Source organism: Pan paniscus, chromosome 4 (genome assembly GCF_029289425.2).
Source record: "Pan paniscus chromosome 4, NHGRI_mPanPan1-v2.0_pri, whole genome shotgun sequence".
Lineage (NCBI taxonomy): Eukaryota > Metazoa > Chordata > Mammalia > Primates > Hominidae > Pan > Pan paniscus.
In genome coordinates, this window is record NC_073253.2 from 77,841,698 (window position 1) to 77,850,776 (window position 9,079).

Below are 9,079 nucleotides of genomic sequence, written 5' to 3' on the forward strand. Positions count from 1 at the left end.
CCACATCATGTCTGAATGTACTCAAGGTTGGGTGCCACTTAGTGGAATTGGTGGCACCAAGGAGAAAGGCCTTGGCTGAGTCACAGCCTAGCCCAGCAGTCAGCTCTGGGGCTGTCTCATACAGAGGATGATTCACTCCATGCCCCTCCTGGTAGAAGAAGAGGTTCTTCAAGTGTTCCTTCCCTTCAGCCCAGTCAGGGCAGCTGGAGTAAAGCAGGGCTGACTGTGCACAAGTGGAGGAGTCTGGAGTAGGCAGAGGAAAGGGAAATGAGGGGGCTGTCTGACAGCTAGAAAGCAGATTCAAGGTAGGTGGGAGTGGGGGAAGCTAGGGTACAATGACTATATTTCTAAGACGTATGCAAATCAGATGTACTCAGAACTAGGTTTTTATTGAAAAATTATTCATCATATGGGGAAAATGTTTCCCTAACCATCACAAAAGGGCATATAATGAAAAAATAAAGTCTTTTTTACCTCTTAGATTCACAGTTCTCCAGGCTGTTTCCCATAAGACAGGCACAGTCCCTCCAGAAGCAGTCTGTACTTACACAAGCGTAAACACAGGTATCTTCAATAAGTTATTCAACTTCTTTAGGTGTCTTAGTCTATTTTGTGCTGTTATAACAGAATATCACAAACTGGCTAATTTATTATAATGAGCAGAAATTTATTGGCTCACAGTTCTGGATGCTGGGAAGTCCAAGATCAAGGTGCTGGCATCTGGTGAGGGGCTTCTTGATGCGCCATCACATGGTGGAAGGCAGTGTACAAAGAGAAACTGTGTCCTCACAAGTGGCATTAATCTATTTGAGGGTGGACCCCTCAGGGGGGCTTAAACACCTCCAATTAGGCCCTACATCCCTATACTGTTGCCTTGGGGATTAAGCTTCCAACACATGAGTTTTAGAGGGGACAAAAACTGGGCTTCAGCGTCCTCATCCTTAGAATTATGAGGCTGGGCAGAACGTTTCCCAAACTTACTTGCTGGTAAGAATCATTTGGGAGGACTTGTTTAACATATGATTTCTCCAACCGAAGGCCCTGGGATTCTGATTTAGTGAAAATGCAGTGGGATTTAGGAATTTGTATAATTGGAAGAATCTCTAGGTGACTCTTATTATTAGGAATTTGGAGAATCACTGGATTTAGAGAGTCTCTAACAGTTAAAAATTTTCAAAAGCCTATAATATTCTGCCCTTTAGAAATCCTAATATGATCTTATGTTGTACAAATCAGAACTAATGAAGAAAGAAGAAAGGTGCCTTTATGGGAGCATAGTAAAGTGACTGAAAGCCACCATGTGGGCCCTTTTCCAGTAACAGTGGGGAATGTTGGCACCTCTCCTTGGTCTTGTTGCTTTTGCATGCATGGAAGCTTGTAATTGTGATTTAGTTTGCTCTGATGACATGGACTTAAGGAAAGGAGCATCTTTTCTGGGCAATTCAGTGAAGATTAGAGAGCCTGGATCAGTCGGGAGAGGAATGTATGCGACTTCTTCTGTAAAAGCTGGGAAGTAAATGGAGATGGCTACAGACAACAGAAGGCAGTTAAAGCCTTCCCCAGATGGGTATGACTGGGTTTTAATCCAGATCTCAGCTTGAATGGATAACATGACCCAAACACTTGGAACTTAGGACTAGAAATGTAGCCCCCTACAAAAGGACTTCTTACAGCTGAAGAATCTCTCAAGTAGTGCAAACAATCTCTCAAGAAGATGCGTTCGTTTCCCTACATGGACTGTACCTTTTGTAGGGCCTTCCCTGGCTTGAGTGTGTTTGTGAGCACAGGCACACACGTGTGCACGTGCACATGTGCATGCCTGTGTATGCAGGCCGTATTAGGCCATTCCTATGTTGCTATAAAGAAATACCTAAGCCTAGTTCATTTATAAAGAAAAGAGGTTTAACTGGCTGATGGTTCTGCAGGCTGTACAACAAGTGTGGTGCTGGCACTTGCTTCTGGTAAGGACATCAGGAAGCTTTCAATCATGGTGGAAGGCAAAGGGGGAGCAGGCACGTCACACAGCGAAAGCAGGAGCAAAAGAGAGAGCAGGGAGGTACCACACAGTTTTAAACAACCAGATTTTGTGACAACTCACCATTGTGAGGACAGTACCAAGCCACTCATGAAGGATCTGTCCCCATGACCCAAACACCTCCCACCAGGCTCCACCTCTGATATGGTTTGGCTCGATGTCCCCACCCAAACCTCATCTTGAATTGTAATCCCAATGTGTCAGGGGGAACCTGGTGGGAGGTGATTACATCATGGGGCAGTTTCCCCTATGATGTTCTCCTGATAGTGAGGGAGTTATCATGAGATCTAATGGTTTAAAAGTAGTTTCCCCTGCTCTTTCTCTCTGTCCTGCTACATGTAAGACATGCCTTGCTTCCCCTTCACCTTCTGCCATGATTTTAAGTTTTCTGAGGCCTCTCTAGCCATGTGGAACTGTGAGTCAATTAAACCTCTTTCCTTTATAAATTACCCACTCTCAGACAGTTCTTTATAGCAGAACGAAAATGAACTAATACAGAAAATTGGTACCGGGATAGCAGGGTACTTCTATAAAGATAACCTGAAAATGTGGAAGCGACTTTGGAACTGGGTAAGAGGCAGAGGTTGGAACAGTTTGGAGGGCTTGGAAGAAGAGAAGATGCGGGAAAGTTTGTAATGTCCTAGAGACTTGTTGAATGGTTTTGACCAAAATACTGATAGTGATATGGAAGTCCAGGCTGAGGTGGTCTCAGATGGAGACGAGAAACTTATTGGGAACTGGAGCAAAGGTCACTCTTCCTCTGCTTTAGCAAAGGGACTGGTGGCATTTTGCCCCTTCCCTAGAGGTCTGTGGAACATTGTTTTGTTTTGTTTTGTTTTGAGACAGAGTCTTGCTCTGTTGCCCAGGCTGGAGCACAGTGGTGCAATCTCAGCTAACTGCACACTCTGCTTCCCAGGTTCAAGCTATTCTCCTGCCTCAGCCTCCCGTGTAGCTGGGATTACAGGCGTGCACCACCACACTTGGCTAATTTTTTAAATTTTTAGTAAAGACAGTGTTTTGCCATGTATCAAACTCCTGGCCTCAAGTGATCCACCTGCCTCAGCCTCCCAAATTGCTGGGATTACAGGCATAAGCCACCATGCCCAGCCAAGATCTATGAAACTTTGAAATTAAGAGAGATGATTAGGGTATCTGGCAGACGAAATTTCTTTTTTCTTTTTTTTTGAGATGGGGTTTTGCTCTTGCTGCCCAGGCTGCAGTGCAATGGTGTGATCTCAGCTCACTGCAACCTCTGACTCTCAGGTTCAAATGATTCTCCTGTCTCAGCCTCCTGAGTAGCTGGAATTACGGGCACCCATCACTCCACCCTACTAATTTTTTGTATTTTTAGTAGAGATAGGGTTTCACCTTGTTGGTCAGACTGGTCTTGAACTCCTGACCTCAAGTGATCCACCTGCTTCAGCCTCCCAAAGTGCTGGGATTACAGGTGTGAGCCACCACTCCCCACCAATTTAGGGTATCTGGCAGAAGAATTTTTAAGCATCAAAGCATTCAAGAGGTAACCTGGCTGATTCTGAAAGCATTCAGTCGTGTGTGTTCACAAAGAGTTTATCTGAAACTGAAACTTATGTTTAAAAGGGAAGCAGAGCATAAATGTTTGGAAAATTTGCAGCATGACCATATGGTAGAAAAGAAAAACCCATTTTTCTGGGAAGAAATTCAAGCCGACTGCAGAAATTTGCATAAGCAAGGGGGAGCTGAATGTTAATAGCCAAGACAATGGGAAAAAATGTCTCCAGGGCATGTCAGAGAACTTCATGACAGCCCCTCCCATCACATGCCTGGAAGCTTAGGAGGGAAAAATGGTTTCTTGGGCCAGAGCTTGGTCCTGCTGCTCTGTGCAGACTCAGGACTTGGTGCCCTGTGTCCTAGCTGCTCCAGCTCTAGCTGTGGCTAAAAGGGATCAAGGTACAGCTTGGGCTATTGCTTCAGAGGGTACAAGCTCCAAGCCTTGGCAGCTTCCACATGGTATTGGGCCTGCGGGCCTGCAGAAATCAAGAGCTGAGGCTTGGCAGCCACTGCCTAGATTTCAGAGGATTTATGGAAATGTCTGGATGTCCAGGCAGACGTCTGCTGCAGGGGTGAAGCCTTCATGGAGGACCTCTACTAGGGCAATGCAGAGGGAAAATGTGGGATTGGAGCCCCCACATAAAGTCCCCACTGGGGCACTGCCTACTAGAGCTGTGAGGAGAGAGCTACCATCCTGCAGACCCCAGAATGGTAGATCCACCAAAGCTTGCACTGTACACCTGGAAAAGCTGCAGGCACACAATGCCAGCCCATGAAAGCAGCCGCAGGGGCTATACCCTGCAGAGCTGCCCAAGGCTTTGGGAGCCTACCCCTTGCATCAGGGTGTCCTGGATGTGAGACATGAAGCCAAAGGAGATCATTTCAGAGCTTTAAGATTTTATGACTGCCCCATTGGGTTTTGGAATTGTATGGGGCCTGTGGCCCCTTTGTTTTGGCCAATTTCTCCCATTTGGAACAGGAACATTTACCCAATGCCTGTGCCCCCATTGTCTCTAGGAAGTAGCTAACTTGTTTTTTGTTTTACAGGCTCATAGGCGGAAAAGACTTGCCTTGTCTCAGATGAGACTTTGGACTTTGACTTTCGGGTTAATGCTGGAATGAGTTAAGACTTTGGGGGACTGTTGGGAAGGTATGACTGGTTTTGAAATGTGAAAAGGATATGAGATTTGAGAAGGACCAGAGGTGGAATGATATGGTTTGGCTCTGTGTCCCCAGTCAAACCTCATCTTTAGTTCCCCACATGTTGATGGAGGGACCTGGTGGGAGGTGATTGGATCATGGGGGTGGTTTCCCCCATGCCGTTCTCATGATAGTGAGTGAGTTCTCAGAAAATCTGATGGTTTAAAAGTGGCAGTTTCTCCTGCTGTCTCTCTCCTGTCACCATGTAAGCTGTGCCTTGCTTCCCCTTCGCCTTCCACCATGATTGTAAGTTTCCTGAAGCCTCCCCAGCCATGCAGAACTGTGAGTCAATTAAACCTCTTTCCTTTATAAATTACCCAATCTCAGGCAGTTCTTTATAGCAGTGTGAAAACAGACTAATACAACCTCCAACATTGGGGATTACATTTCCACATGAGATTTTGAGGGGACAAACATCCAAACTATTTCACAAGCTAATTTCCACAGTCATTAATGAAAGATCCTTATATTTTTACTTGGTTTTGGTGGTGTTGGGGGAAGGCAGGGTGCAGGCATTAAAGAACCAGCATCTATTTTTTCTGCTATTCCTGACATAAAGAGGAATAAGGGCACTTAATTTAAGTTTATTTTACCAATTTGGGAGTTGTTATTACTCACACTGATCATCAATAATAAATATATATGATGAAATGAAATGGCTTTGGACTGGAAATCAGGTATGTCTTGATGTGGCGCTGCCACTAAGGAGCTATGTGACCTTAAGCAAGTCACTTACATCTCTAGACCTGATTCCTTGTGCAAATAATGAAAGTGTAGGCTAGGTGGTACCTGATTTTGCTTATTCTAAGGTGTGCTTTTTTCACATTTTAATATTTCTGAACTTGGGATGTATCTTATAATCAATGGGTGTCTCACAATTATTATTGGCAGAGTTTTCTTCTTGGCTGCCTTTATAATCTACAGCATATTAGATTCAATTAAATACTGTACTTAGCTCTATGAGTAGCTACATAATAAAGCCTTATGTTTGCACATTAATATAATACTCCGCATCTTCCAATTATGTTCTAAATACTCATTCATGCATTTCTAGAGGACCCAGGTTGGTGGTTTTCAACTTTGGCTTCCCAGAGAAGACGTGAGCTGACTCTTATAAAGGAATTGTCACTTACCTGGCAGGCAGAAAGGAATGAACAGAAGAGACAAAAGGAGGAAATATGTGGGAAGTCACAAAGACATAGAAAAACAAGACACATTTGGAAAATGTCAAGTGTCTTGTATGGCTGGACAACAGAGTACACATTGGTAGCTTAGCAGATGAGGCTTTAGGAGGACATAGGAACCAGATTGCAAGGGTTCTGGGTAACATCCTAAGAAGCTTGGATTTTATCCTCAGGGTTAAGGGTGCTGAAGGTTTATCAACAAAGAGGAGATCTATCCGGATTCACCTCTGAAGTTCAGGAAAATCACTCTGGTGGTATGGGAGATTGTCATTTAAAAGGGTGAGGGAAGTAAGATGAGTTAAGAGGTTGCTGACATATTCAGACAAGAAACGATGACAGCTTTAACTGACAACTGGTAGGAAAATGAGGGAGAAGAAATGAAGCTGAAAGATATTTATAGAATGTTGACCAAAGAGATCCAGAATATGAGGGAGGGATCAAGGATGATTTCAAAGTCCAAGCATGGGGCTCACGCCTGTAATCCCATCACTTTGGGAGGTCGAGGTAGGAGGATCACTTGAGCCCAGGAGTTTGAGACCAGCCTGGACAACATAGGGAGACCCTGTCTCTACAAAAAAATTTAAAAATTAGCCGAGCATGGTGGTTGCACCTGTGGTCCCAGCTACTTGGGAGGCTGAGATGGGAGGTTGGCTCGACTCTGGGAAGTCAAGGCTGCGGGGAGTCATGTTCACACCACTGCACTGCACTCCACTCCAGCCTGAGTGACAAAGACTGACCCTGTCTCCACAGAAAAAAAAAAAAGGGAAAAAAGAAGTATAATTCCCAGATTTCTGGACTAGCTGCCTAAATGAAAAACAGTGCCATATAAAGTTGGGGGCTTAAGAAGAGAAGAGGGTTTGAAAGGCCAGAGTAGTTATGTTTTGCTTATGTTGATTTTGGGGTGCCTGAGAGAAATATGCAATTGAAGATGTTCACAAAATAAGTGAAAAATAAGTCTAGTTCTCAAAACAAGTTTAACTCTTATGATATCTTTAGGTAAAAAAAACTTCCATTTATTTGCTCCTCAGAATCCACTCTCCACCATTCTCCACCCTTCTCTGTGTTCTGGGAGGCTGAATTGTATGCATTACAGACGCTTCTTGTTAAGGTTGGCCAATTTGGAGCCCTGGCAGATCAGAGAGAGAGAGAGAGAGAGAGGATAGTCAGCTTGAGGTATTTGTTGTCTCCTATCTCCCTCCCTTCCAGGTCAACAGCTCCTGTCTGGTGGCCTTCTCCACACAGCTCTTTCAGAGTTCCTCAACTTATCCCTTCCCTTGATAGTTTAGGCCAAATTGCCCGATTTGAATATACCTCCTGTTTCCTTTTGGGGTCCTGATTAGTACAGTATAATGTACCAGGAGTGGCTAAGGAAGAAGAAATGGAAAAATAAATTGGTTTGCACACATATTTAAGGAGTGCATGGCACTTCACCTTACCCAGGGGAACAGGAACATGAATAGTGCCAGGCATGCGATGGTATCACAGTTTCTCATATATGACTGGTGCGTGGCATGAGATGAAGCGAAGGGGTAGGACAAGGCATTGGGAAATCAACTGACTCCAACTGAGAAAATATGTGGTCATTCAGAAATCTTCAGTGGCAGTTTTGACGAAGTCCCCCATCTCCTATGAGGTCACAGGGAAAGAATGGCTGAAGACCAACTTTTTAGGGCCTAACGGTTAATGGTAAGAGCTGCAGAGTTTCAGCACTAATTAAAAGCTGAATGTTGATAAGTGTTTAAGTCTAGGACACCAGTGGGGAAAGGGTGGAACCTTGAGACATGGGATGGGATGGGACCTGTGGGAAGAGATAATCAAGGCTAAGAACTCTGAACCCAAGTGCCCCACACCACCCTTGGTTGCAGAGCCAGCCTTCCCTGCACAAAAGCCCTTTAATGCTGCATTTTGGGACAGCTGCCTTATAAGCCAATGCCTCTTCTGAGGGCCCACATCTGCAAGCCTTATTGCCTCAAGGCACAGGGCTTGGTGGACATCTTTGGATTTTTTAAAAATCCTTCAGCTGGGCACAGTGGCTCATGCCTGTAACACCAGCAGTTTGGGAGGCGGAGGCTGAGGCTGGTGGATCACCTGAGGTCAGGAATGCGAGACCAGCCTGTCAACATGGCGAAACTTCATCTCTACCAAAACTACAAAAATTAGCTGGGCATGGTGACGCATGCCTGTAATCCCAGCTACTTAGCTGGGCATGGTGACGCATGCCTGTAATCCCAGCTACTTGGGAGGCTGAGGCTGAGGCAGGAGAATAGCTTGAACCTGGGAGATGGGGGTTGCAGTGAGCCGAAATTGCACCATCACACTCCAGCCTGGGCAACAAGAGCTAAACTCCATCTCAAAAAAAAAAAAAATTTCGTCTCTCCCCTCCCTCTGATCTTTGGATTTTTGAGGTAATATGGACCACATTTGGGCATGCTGCTCTAATCCACTTAGTGGGCAACTCATAAGGCTACTGATTTTGAGTGTAGTCAGTTAAGCAAAGACTCTGAAGCAAGTCCAGGCTGTTATCCCAGCTTCCCTGTAGCTGGGCTTTATAACCCAAGGATACAGTGGTCCTGGAAATTTCTGTGTCAGCCGAAAATGCTATATGTAGCCCCTAGCAAGCCCCAACAGGAAAATCAAACACAAATCCCTAAGGTTTTAGAATTGGAGGACCATGTCTGCCAACGAGTATTCTTCTACCTGAAAAGTAGCTTTTAAGAGGCTCCTGAGCCCTTGTAGAGACTTAACACCTGAATCTGGGACCCCGTGTGCCTATGAAAACTGCCCATCATGAACTGAGTATTCATGAAGGGTAGTTAACTCATGATCCATCAAATCATATAATTAAACATGCACAGTAGCATTCCAAATAGAAGCGATCATGTATGAGACCAGGCTGAAACAGCCCAGAAGGCACCATAAACTATCACAAGCAGGTGGCCCAGAAGCCCACAGTACCTGCTCCTGGTACCTTCCTCCAGCCGTCCTTACACCCTCATAGGGAGTTCCCTGTGGCCAGTTAATGAAAGAGGCAGACAAGGAGGAATCAAGGACCTGCATCATTGACCAATCTGCATGGCATGTTGGTACGAGCTGAAATTAGAAAACTGCTGCCTTACTGCTCCACTCAAGG